Here is a 12,083-nt window from a genome sequence, read left to right as displayed (position 1 = left end):
TTAGGAAGGATCCAACACAGGTGAGGAGAGTGGGGTGGGGTGGGATGGGCTGCCCTGTCTCAGTGAGGTGGGGGAGGAGCAGGAGGGGGTCATTCCTGCCAGGCTGACCTCAGCTGGGTAATGTGATCAGCCTGTCATGGTTCTGAGCCCTGATTTGGGAAGAACAAAGAGGCCAGGCCCCTTTGCCTCCTCTAGCCCAGGAATGCAGCTGGGGGCCAGGCCGTGACCAATCCGGAATGCAGGTTGGGAGCGCAGCGAATGCGGTTTGTAGAGCAAGGCTTTCAAGCATTGATGGGAGCCCCGCTTACAAAGCCAGGCTGACATGCCCCCGCGCTTCCAACTTTGATATCCCAGCCCCGCCTTGGGGGAGCAGTGCATCCCCAAGCTGTCTCGCCCTGGATTGCCCTGCTGTGGCCCTTGAGGTATTGGTATAGGGTGGAGAGTGGAGAGCTCAAATCCATACTCCCTCCCCAACCCCACCAATATTCCTAGGATCCAGCATCCCCTCATTTATCTCTCTCCATCTCAGGAAGTCTGAGAAATAGGCAAGGGGATAGAGACAGGCTCCTGCTAAGCCAAATCTCAGCTCCTAGGTCTGGGGAGAAATGGATGGATAGACAGATACACCATGGGGGAGGCTGCCAGGCCTCAGGAAGTCACTGCTCTGAGCTGGTCACAGAAACCTCTTAAGGCTACCCCCTCCAGGGAGATGAATAATGTTGGGGTTGGGGGGTCTGACTCCCAGCGTGGACATCTGAATGCTTTCTGCCTTCCAAAGTTTCTGGCTGCCCCACCCCCAGCATCTCTTCCCAATGACAGGTCACTCAGTGTGGGGTCCTCCTGGCCTGCCCTTGTCTGCCTTCCCAATTATCCAATGCTCCTCAGTCCTGCCTCCCCTGAGCTCCATGCACTTCCTTTCTTCCTGGATGTTAATAGTAACAATCCTTTATAGTTTACAAAGCACAATGAGATACACTAACTTATTCTTATGAGAGCCCTATGAAGTGGGAACTCTTCCCTTCAGTGTATCCAGGAAGGTAGAAGGCAGGGAGCAGGTGGAGGGTGATGGACTGCAGGCTCACATGGATGCTGTTGAGTTAGATGAGCCCTGGAGTGGAAATGGGGAGATGCCAGTGATCCAGGGGCTAAAATAGTCCATGAAGTGAGGGTTCAGAAGCTTGGAGGATATTCTGCTTATTTTTCAATTTCTGGTCTTTTACACAGAACCTGGAGAAGTGGAGGTATTTAAGAAATGTTTGTGCTTGATTTGAATGTGTCCATTGTTCCCCTGCCTTATCTCCTTTCCTTTAGGAAAGTCTGCTCTCATGAAAGAATCTGATAGCCACATTGAAATATAAATGACAGATGATAGTTCACAAATTATGCCTCTCAAAGAAGTTAGTTCTTACATTACAGATGCAATTTCAGTGAGGAGAGGCTGGACAATCTCCATGATTACAAGAGTCATGTAAAAAGAATGGAAGAAAGGGCTTCCCCAGAGGCCCCTGGCCTTCCAAGAGTCCAAGGATTCATAAGGAGGAAATATGATGGGTAGAAAGCTCTGGGCTTACTCTCTGATTTCCTCTTTGTGTTAGTCAGCTTCTGTTGCTGTGAGAAAATACCTGAGAAAATCAATTTAAAAGGAGAAAGGATTTATTTTTCATGGTTTTTGAGATTTTGGTCTATTGGTCATTTGACCTCATTGCTTTGAGCTTTTGACCAGCAGAACATTGTGGCAGGAGCATGTGGAGGAGCAGAGCTGCTCACTTCATAGTGACCAGAAGCAAAGGGGTGGGGAAGAAGGGGCCAGGACAAATTAGAGCCTTCAAGGACACACCCCTAGTTCCTCCAACTAGTTTCCATCTCCTAAAGGTTCCACCACCTTCCAAATGTGCAGCCAGCTCCTGGAGACCAAGTCTGCAACAGATAAGCCTGTGGGGAACATTTACTCTCCCAGAATGTTAGAAGCAGAGGGACCTTAGAAATGGTCCAGATCTTTGGTTTAAAAAAGAGATTCTGGGCTGGAGGATTTAGCTCAGTGGTAGAGTACTTGCCTAGCATGCACAGTCCCTGAACTTGATCTGTAGCAGTGCAAAAAATAAAATTAAGAGATCATCCTTTGTTTTGTTGCTTTCTGTGTGGGCTTCATTCTCTTGGGCTTTCTGACATCTTTCAGGTTCTTGTCATCCCATCTTCCTAACTAGAAGGAAAATAGGGATTCTCTCTTTTGGATTCCCATTCCCAGGAAAGGATTCTGCACTGGCCCATTTGAGGGATGCCTGCCACCCTGACCCACTACAATAGGGTAGTTCTGGAAACAGGATGGGATGACCCAATGACTATTTGGACTATGAGTTAAAGGAAGCTGTAGGAGGAAAGAGCTCCAAGACAGGGGAATATCACAGGTATTGTCCTGGGGTAGATCATGAGCAAGGCAGACACTCTGAGATGAATCTATTACAACGCAAGTTCATTACAGCACTATTTGTGACAATGAGATCTCAGAAACAACCCATGTGTATATCAACAGATAAACAGATGAATAAGTCATGGTACTTTTTAGGGAATTCTATGCATTCCTTAAATCTTTTTATTTATTTATTTATATGCGGTGCTGAGGATCGAACCCAGTGCCTTACATATGCCAGGCAAATGCTTTATCACTGAGCCACACTCCAGCCCCCTAAAATTCAGATTTTCAATAGTGACTAATAATAAGTCCTATTTGAGAGAGAGAGAGAGAGAGAGAGAGATATTAGGGGCTGGGGCTAATCTCTGAAACATATTTTTTAACTTTCTATATTATGAAGATTATTCCATCATCTTCTTCTGGATTTGGCAGACTTGTTGGTGCCAAGCATAAGAGGTCTTACATATCTGATTATTGCATTTTTTAGTAAAACCAACACAGAACAGACACAGCAAATAACCATTGGTAGTCTTGACATCAACATGAGCTTCCATCATCATCTACCATTTTTTGACCATGGAACACATTTTGTTATGGTAAGATCCATGCCATGGAAGTTGGTCAGGCAGTTTTTTCCCTGAACATCCTCAGCAATTAGCTCGAACTTCCTAAATTCAACTTCATCATTCTGCAGATCAGCAAGAATCACTTCAAACACCCAACTCTTGAGGCCATCGGATGCAATTTTGGTTCCTTGGGTCCTTGTGACTAATGTTTTTCCAATATTTCTTATACTGAACATTGCTGATGCTTTCACATCATACCAATCTTTCTTAGAAAATGGATCAACCACTTTCTTCTTGGCTCCCTTCTTGCCACCTTTTGTAGGGTGCTTGTTCTTGCCTACCATCATGGTGCTGCTCAGAGAGCCAAAAGGGCCCTAATCTCTTTTTAATTTTTTTTTTTAGTTGTAGACAGACACAATACCTTTATTTAATTTATTTATTTTTATGTGGTGCTGAGGATCAAACCCAGTGCCTGTTATGTGCTAGGCAAGTGCCCTACCACTGATCCATAACCCCAGCCCAATAATAATCTCTTTATACTTACATATTTAAAAATTTTTACCAAAAGCATTTATTGCTTTTGTAGTAAGAAATGAATATAAATGAAAAGGAAAACGTCCAAATGTTTATATTCTTTAGGTAAAGAATATGCAGTATATAGAAGTTAAGTAACCTGCACAAGATCACACACAGGAAAATAATTGGATATTTAGAGCTTACAAGTCTAACGGTCTAGGAGGTGAACTTTCTCTATCCATCTGTCTAGTCTAGCTGTAGGGACAAGATGGTCATGAACTACAAGAAGAATCCAGGCCAGAGGGCTGCAGGGGCATGTCCATGTGCAAGGAGCAAACCTGAAAGTGGGAAGCAGATTGAGGGCTAATTCTTCTTACCTAATGCTGCTGCGTGGACTCCTACCACCACTCCTACTCAGTAAACTCAAGCCAGACAATGGATGATGGTCAGGAATGGGTTAAGCCAAAGCCTTTGCTGGAGACAGGAGGCCATGGTCTCTTGGAACATGAAAGGAACTCAGCGGCTCTTGGTAGTAATGAGAAGTAAAGAGGCTCAGGTCCAAATCAATTAGAGTCTCTGTTTGAAATGTAAGCCAGGTTCCTAACCCAAAGCCCCCTTTCCCTCATCCTGGTCCTGGAGTCCCAGAGGAAGAAAAAGGAAAGTTCAACCTTATGAAGGCCACACTATTTTCTCTGTGGGGACCCTGCCTCATGTGGCTGTGCCGGCAGCTCAGCCAGATGGGCCTCGCTGACAGGAACCAGCAGTCAGGATGGCCTGTGCTGATTCCTCTTGGCACCAGATCCTCTGCCAGGCATGTCGGGATGGGCAGGGAGGGCTGTGGCTCTGACAGGAGTCAGGTAAGGCCTGGCACTAGTCCCAAATGCCTAGGATGCTCTACCCCACCACGCTTCTGTAATTCAGACTATGTGAATTGAAAATGTCCACCAATGATAATATGGGTTTGATTCCAATGCCTTTTTTTGATCCCACCTTTTATGGGCACCTCTGGGCCTCCTTATTCTAAGCTTCCTTTCTAAATGCTATCTGGGACCCTATCTTTTTATCCAGTCTTGCTTGCTCTGAAATTTGATGTGAAGAAAATTCCAATTCCTGTATGTTCTGGCTGTGTGACCTTATAGCACTTGTGATAGGGGTCCCCAGAAACCATTCTGTGATTCAGGTTTTTAATAATAAAAGATGGGGATTTAATAATAAAAGTGGGGAATGACTAAAATGATGTCTACAAAGCTCCCTGGCTCCTCAGTGTCTCATTCCTAACAAAGAGAGATAATGAATCTGCTAAAGGACAAGGGAATATCTTGGAAATGACTGAGGGGCTTAAATCAGGAGAAAGCAGTTACTGAGAGAGAGGGCAGGTATTCTGGCTGATAGTGGTCCCAGAGCCAGTTATATAAGTTTAGGAGACAGGTGGATGGTATGTGCCAGGGCTCCCCTACAGATGGGATCTGTTTCTAGAATGACTGGGTGGTGGAATGCAAATTGGAGGGAAAATAGGCTGATGCAAGTTATCTAAGGTAAGAGCAAGGCAAGTGTTTGTTGGACCTAGGTTATAGATGGACCTATGATTATAGATGATGTGGCAGGGTGGAGGGCTCTGCAGTCAGGGCATCTTACACCAAAACATGAAGGGAAGGCTTTGAGGCCTTGACTCATGGTGGAAACAGGATGAGGGAAGCAGAGGGAGATCAGGCCTCTCCCATGTAACCACTGTATGACCCAGAGCAAGAATATCTCCATTTTTTTCTGCAGGAGATAGCACAAGGCACATGCTCCAGGGCAGAGGTTTTGGAACTGAACTCAGAGGAGCACTTTCTGCAGCATCATCAGGACTCCATCTCTCCACATTAGGTTTCTGAGCCCAAAATGGGTTTGGCCATTGTCAAAAAACAGGTTTGAGTAATGACACTGGATATTTGTGCCTGAGAAGGATTCATGGAGAAGAAAGATCATCTAGTGAGAATGAAAATACAATAGTCATAGAATTGGTGATGGAAGAGAAGTTGAGCCAAAAGATGGTTGAGCAAGAGGCTAATAGAAAGTGAGGCCAGGCTGGGTGAAGAGCACAAGCTCTAGGGTCAAGTCTCCTGTTAGGAGTCCTGGTGAAATCGTGTGATGGTTCCTTTCTGTGCCTCAGTTTACCACCTTGCAAAGGGAGATAAAATGCTGTCCTTATAAGGCTCTCTGTGGGTTAAATTAGCAAATATGCACAGAGTTGGAGACAGGAAGATATTAACAGAGGGGTTGGAACACAGAAGAGTATAGCCAAGAAGAAAGGCAAAGCCAGGAAGAAATGTAGAGAATGTCAGATCATTATCATGGGGCTGGGACACCTTATGCAAGTCTGGGCATCTCAGGGTATTCCCTGGGGCTTTAGAACGTCAGCATTCTCCCCCCACCTCAGGTCTATCTCCATAGCAGTGTTGCCAAAGTCACACTCACCCCAGGACACATACAGCATTTCTTGTGGAGAGGGTCCTTCTGTTCTATCCTCAGGCATTTTTTTGCTTTCTGGATGTTTATCATTTGCTTGACATTGTGCAAATATAGATTATAGCATGTAGTCTGCACAAAAACCCAGAAAGGCAGATAGATAAGATTTAGTAACTGCGTTTCACAGATGCTCTTATGATTTGGACCTGGAATGTCTTACAAAGCTCATATGCTGAGGGCTGTGCAGCACTGTCCACAGGTGGGGCTTCTGAGAAATGATCAGATCATGAGGGCTCTGACTTCATCAGTGGATTAATCTATGTGATGGGTTAATAATTTGAATGGACTACTGGGTAGAAACTGTAGGCAAGTGAGGCATGGCTGGAGGAAGTAGGACATTGGGGTCATTCTCTTGAGTACTACATGCTAGCCTTGGCCCTGGCCCCTACCTTTCTCCCTCCCCCTTCTTCCCCTCCCTCCTTCCTGGCTGCCATCATCTGACAGCTTTCCTCCACTGTGTCCTTCTGCCAGAATGTTTTAACTCACCTAAGGCCCAAACAATGGAGGCAGCTCACCATAGACTGAAACCATGAGTCCAAATGAATCTTTTTTCCCCCCGCATTGTTTTTCTCATGTACTTGTCACAGCAATGGAAATCTGACTAAGGATGTGGATACTGCAGCAGAGAGAAGTTAGTTAGATAGCTGGTAGAGGTGAGGTCAAAATTTGAGCCATGGCTGGGGGTGTAGCTCAGCAGCAGAGTGCTTGCCTAGCATGCAGGAGGCCCTGAATTCAACCCCCAGCACTGAAGGAAAAAATTGAACCCCATATCATTACCATTAAGTAGTTCTACAAATCTCCACTCAGGCTTCCCTGGGGTCGGGAAAGGCTCTAAAAGGGGCACCAAGGTTTTACAGTGTCCACAGCTAGTGTATGACTAAGTGTTCATATGATTAAAATAGTGTCTGACATATCATGAAAACTTAATAGTTAATTATCATTATGATAGTATTATGATTATATGAAACTGATTCTTGGGAGGCAGTATAAAACAGTAGACTTCAAGTTCAAGCCAGTGCTTGAACTTCTGGTTAAAACGGCAAATTATACACACACTTTGACTTCCTGAAACCTCATTAAAACAAAACAAAAGGAAACTTAAAAAAAAAACCTAAACAAAGACATGGGAAAGGAGACAACAGCAACAAAAGTCTGGAGGCAAGAAAGCACATTTAATAAACAGCATACTAATAAGTGGAAACTGTCTAAGCAGGCAGGAGAAAGTTAAGTCCTAATTCAGACATGAACAGACCAAATTATATTTCAGAAGACCCCAAGACTCAAGAATTGGTGATAAGAGACTTCTAGAAGAAGGAGCAGCAAAATGAGCACAGAAACCAAGAACATTGGCTCAAAGTTTGCTCAAAAATCAGGTGGACCTCAAATCCTCTCTTCTCCATGATTCCATCTCTAGCAAAAACTAGACCTCTGTTCTCTAGAGACGGTAAAACAGATAGTTTCTAAACCACATGATAAAAGCACAATTAGAGGTATGTGAAAATAGGGGACTTTAGCATTTTTACACATTGAATGTTGAAACTGCCAGTGTTTTTACTCTGAATAACGCAAACTACACTTATATTCTCCAAACAGGAAACTAGATAGTTTGACAGATATTAGATTTGATAAAATGACTTTATCAAATGATATCAAGAGTTTCCCAGTGGAATGGTCCAGCTACATCATCCTACAGTGAAATCCACAAGTGACAAACCCTGCTTATGGGAAGTACCACCACATGCCTGTTAGTACTCTGTTCATAAGTGGTTGGCCAAGAAGCACCAGACATTTGAAAAAAGCTTCTAACTTGAAACCAAAAGTCCAAACCAGCAGAAGACAAAAATCTTGGAGAAAACAGAGACTGTGTATGAAGAAAACATATACTTAGAAGATGTGATGTTGCATCTAAAACTCAAGAATGGGATGATATTAAAAAAGAAATTCTCAGGGAACATAAAAAGAGCTCTTGGAAATGAAGTATGCTAGAAGAAAGTTTTCAAAATTATTAGATAATTAAAAAATAAATTGAGAAAATTACTCAGAAAATAAAGGGAAGTGTTAGGAGAGAGGGAAAAAAGAAAATTAAAGATGTGTCAAGAAAACATCCAAGTTATAGGAATTCTAAAAACAGAATAGAGAAAATGGATGTTAAAAGAATAATTAAAGTCACAATTCAAGAAACTTTTCCCAGTCTTAAAGACATGAATTTCCAGACTAATAAAGCTCACTGAATGCCCCCCCCCCAAAAAAAAAACAATGAAGAAAAAGAAGAAGGAGGAGGAGGAGAGGAAGAAGCATCATCATGAATTTTATTTTGATATTAGTAATAAAGAGAAGATTCCAGAAGGAATAAGCAGGGGTTTCATAAGAGGAAATCAGAATAGCAGTAGGCCTTCCCACAACAACACTGGAGACAGAAAATAGAAAAAGGTGAGATACTTCTAAGCCAGAATTCACTACTCACCCAAACTCTCACTCAAGTAGAGAGGTGGGAAAAATGGAGGCATCTTTCAATAAGGCAGTCTCCACATTTTGTCTTCTATGAGCTCCACCTCAGGAAACTACTATAAAGGATATATTCCACCAAAAATAAAGATGGTAGACATGACTCCCAGGGGGAAAAAAAAAGACTCCATATAAGGGAAAAGGAAAGCTTCATAGATGGCGAAAGAGAATGGAAGCTAACAGCTTAGCAGCAGCCTAGGGAGTTTCAGTCCAGACTGGACCAGCAAGAAGACCCAAATGTGACCTCTTCAACAAAATGAATGGGTAGAATATCTAAGGCATCTTAACATTTTAAGATAGTTGAGAAGGCATTGCTCAATCTGAGGAGACTCTAGGAATAAATTAATGATAAATACGTAGAAAGCAAAACAAATAAATAAAACCAAAATGATTTTTAACTATAGGAAGAAAATTTAGCAGGAAAAGGAAAATAATCATTATACACTCATGACTTGGCTGTGAAAAGTGTTTATATATTCATGCTAAGGTAAATATTGAATGTTGATCTAATGAAGATTATGGTCTAATTATACTGGGGAAATTGCAGGCAGAGTGGGGCAGGAGATGTATGCATGGGTGTGCTATGAGGGTGGGAGTTTTGGTAAGACAGATAAATCTTCTGTCTCTGAAATCTCTGTCATAAATCTATGACTGGCCTTGTCAAATGGTTCATCCATGGATCTTATCTAAACCTTGTGGGAAAGTAGGATTCTTTGAAGTAAGCAGTTTGTTTTTTTATATCTTTTTGTCTAGTTTTCAGCATAAAATTCTAACCCACATTTTCCCCCTAGTAATTACTATGGAATATTTTTTAATATCATTTTAAGTGGATTCACTTTCCAGAATCATTTTTCCAGAATCAATTATCCTCCAGCAATGGGAACCTTCTGTGAAGCTTGAGGTATCAGACTCATACCTGATGTAGTTTGTCATTAGCATGAAATTCCTTCCAAGTCTCATATTTTATCTTAAAATTTTGTGATAAATTTACATCTGGCAAATTACTTATCTGTTAAATTACTTATAGTTTCCCCTAAAAGTTTCAAATAAAAAGGATTCTTTAGAAAATGAGCCATTTTTCTTCTGTGGCTTTCTGTACCCCTGGGGCATGTTGAATGCTTCCCTCAGGACACATGAATTCCATTTGCAAAATCTGGCTATAAGGAATGATCGAATTTATTTGGACTTTGACAATGTCCAGTGGGGGAGAGCTGCCAGTCAACTAACATACACAGCTACAGAAAAATCTCAAATATGCTGCCTTAGAATAGCTAACTTGGAGCAATGCTCTAGTGACTCTATGAGAAAATTAATTCTAAATGCCCTCCTAAGTTGCTTAATTGATTAAAAACTTTAAGTCTTTCCAAGCATGGTTAGATGCCAAGACCTGAGGTCCCCTGACTGTACTCCTGGGTCATGTCAAACAAAACCATATCTCCATTTAAAGGACTCCTCATCTGGTAATGAGAACCACAGTTTCTTTTGCTGTGCTTTTCCTGTGCATTAGAAAGAAAGCTGGTATATTATATGCATTATCTGTAATCCATATCAGTCTGTTATTATCCTCTTTCTCCAAATGAGAGAACGAATAGTTAAATAATTTTGCCAAGGCCCCACTTCCAGAAGGTGATAGAACCATCATTAGACTCATTCTGTTTCCCTAAAACTAGGCAACTTAGATGTCACACCTGTATTCTGTTTATAATACAAGTGACTAGCATGCCTCTTAGCCTGTCTTCTTCAAATGCCAATGGTCTCAGCTGGACTTGCAGAAGAACTATTCAACAGTTCAAAGTTTAGCTCCTGCTTGAGGGTCCAGGACACAGAGATTTTCCTTTAATTGAAGGAAGACTCCACAACTTCTTTCTAGCTTATTCAAACTTTTTTTTTCCTTTTTTTGTAGTTTTGGACAATATGAAACATCCTTTCTGTTACGGAAATAAAATAAAGTAAATGGTATTAAATAAAATTATGCATATTTTCTTCTAGCACATTGTAGTTTTGTGTTTTCTTAGGAAGTAGTTGGAGTTCTTAGGCATAGTCACTCCATTATTGATCACTGATCTACTCTTGATCATTATAAAGGAATCTGTTGAAACCAATATAGAATTGCATGAGGGTTTTATTAGGCTTTCATTGGCTTTGACTCAATGATTACATGAGAAGAGTATAGATCCCTAGTTGCTGGTGTTCATATAAAATCTGCATTTTGGTACCAGCATTGGAATCAAAGTCCACAGGGACTATTTCTTAATTGAAGTATCATTATACACATTTAAAATTTTTCACTATTTTTAAATTCTAAAAATATCAATTTAGAACATTCTAAACCATAATGACATTCTGCTCCCTTTTTTCCTCCCCCTGCTTTTTTAAATAATAATTTTTTTAAAATGTGTACCCTAATAACCTGATCCAGTATTATCTATAGATGGACACTTTTTTTAGGATAGCCATATCAATTTTATTTTTTCCATATTTTTATTGGTATATTACACGTGAGACTCTTAGCTTTATTTATTTATTAAGGTACTAGGGATTGAACTCAGGGGCACTCGACTGCTGAGCCACATCCCAGCCCTATTTTGTATTTTATTTAGAGACAGAGTCTCACTGAGTTGCTTACTGCCTTGATTTTGCTGAGGCTGGCTTTGAACTCGTGATCCTCCTGCTTCAGCCTCTGGAGCCTTTGGGGTTACAGGCATGCGCCACTGCACCTGCCTGGTGAGACTCTTAGCTTTAGAAAATAAAAAATAAAAACAGTATCTTAAGAAAAAAAATTCTGTCTTTACCCATCTGTATGCCTCTAGGCTTCCTCTATACCGAATAGTCTTCCTCTGTACTGAAGTGGAATGATCTCTGCACAGGTGAGAGCTTGGTGAGACAATTCCATGCTACCCATGGAATTAGTATCCCAAAATATGATCAGTAAAGGATATTAACACTCCAGGATCTCTTTATGCAACATAATATTGAAGTATCTGCTATCTTGTATCTATCAAAGGAGACATTTATAGCTGGGTGCAGTGGTGCAGTCCTGTAATCCCAGTAATTTGGGAGGCTGAGGCAGGTGGATCAAAAGTTCCAGGCCAGCCTTAGAAACATAGCAAGACCCTGTCTCAAAATAAGAAATGAAAATGGCAGGATGTAGCTCATTGATAAAGTACCTCTAGGTTCAATCCACAGTACCAAAACCAAACAAACAAAAACCCAGTGACATTTATGACAGATTCTCGAAGAATATGGAATTTATCTATTTAGCAAATTTAAAATTCTTATCTTTCTGGAGCAGCTCCAGTTCTGTTCAAAACTGTTTCTGTCACTACAATTTGAGACAAATCAAAGAAAAGTTGGCAAACTACTGGGGCCAGCCCTCTATGTGCACAAAGGACCAAGGTCCTCCAAGGAAATAATCCCAAGGGAGGAGAGAGGGAGACAAGTTGGATCCAGCAAGAAAGCTTGGTGTTAAAGGGGAGAAGAGGGCACTTCTACCCGTAGCTTGTTAGACAGGAGGGATAATCTTATATACAGTATTCTTTGAGTTTGTTTCTGCTGTGTCAGGACTAACTGGAATA

General features: G+C 41.5%; 1 pseudogene; it reads right to left on the bottom strand.

Moving 5' to 3' along the window:
- Nucleotides 1-2,811: 2,811 nt before the first annotated feature.
- LOC113193829 (small ribosomal subunit protein eS1 pseudogene) lies at nt 2,812-3,324 on the bottom strand (annotated as a pseudogene).
- Nucleotides 3,325-12,083: the final 8,759 nt, after the last annotated feature.

Source organism: Urocitellus parryii, chromosome 4, assembly GCF_045843805.1.
Source record: "Urocitellus parryii isolate mUroPar1 chromosome 4, mUroPar1.hap1, whole genome shotgun sequence".
NCBI classification, from domain to species: domain Eukaryota; kingdom Metazoa; phylum Chordata; class Mammalia; order Rodentia; family Sciuridae; genus Urocitellus; species Urocitellus parryii.
The sequence above is the reverse complement of the archived record's forward strand: the minus strand, read 5'-3'. Positions and strand labels throughout refer to the sequence as shown.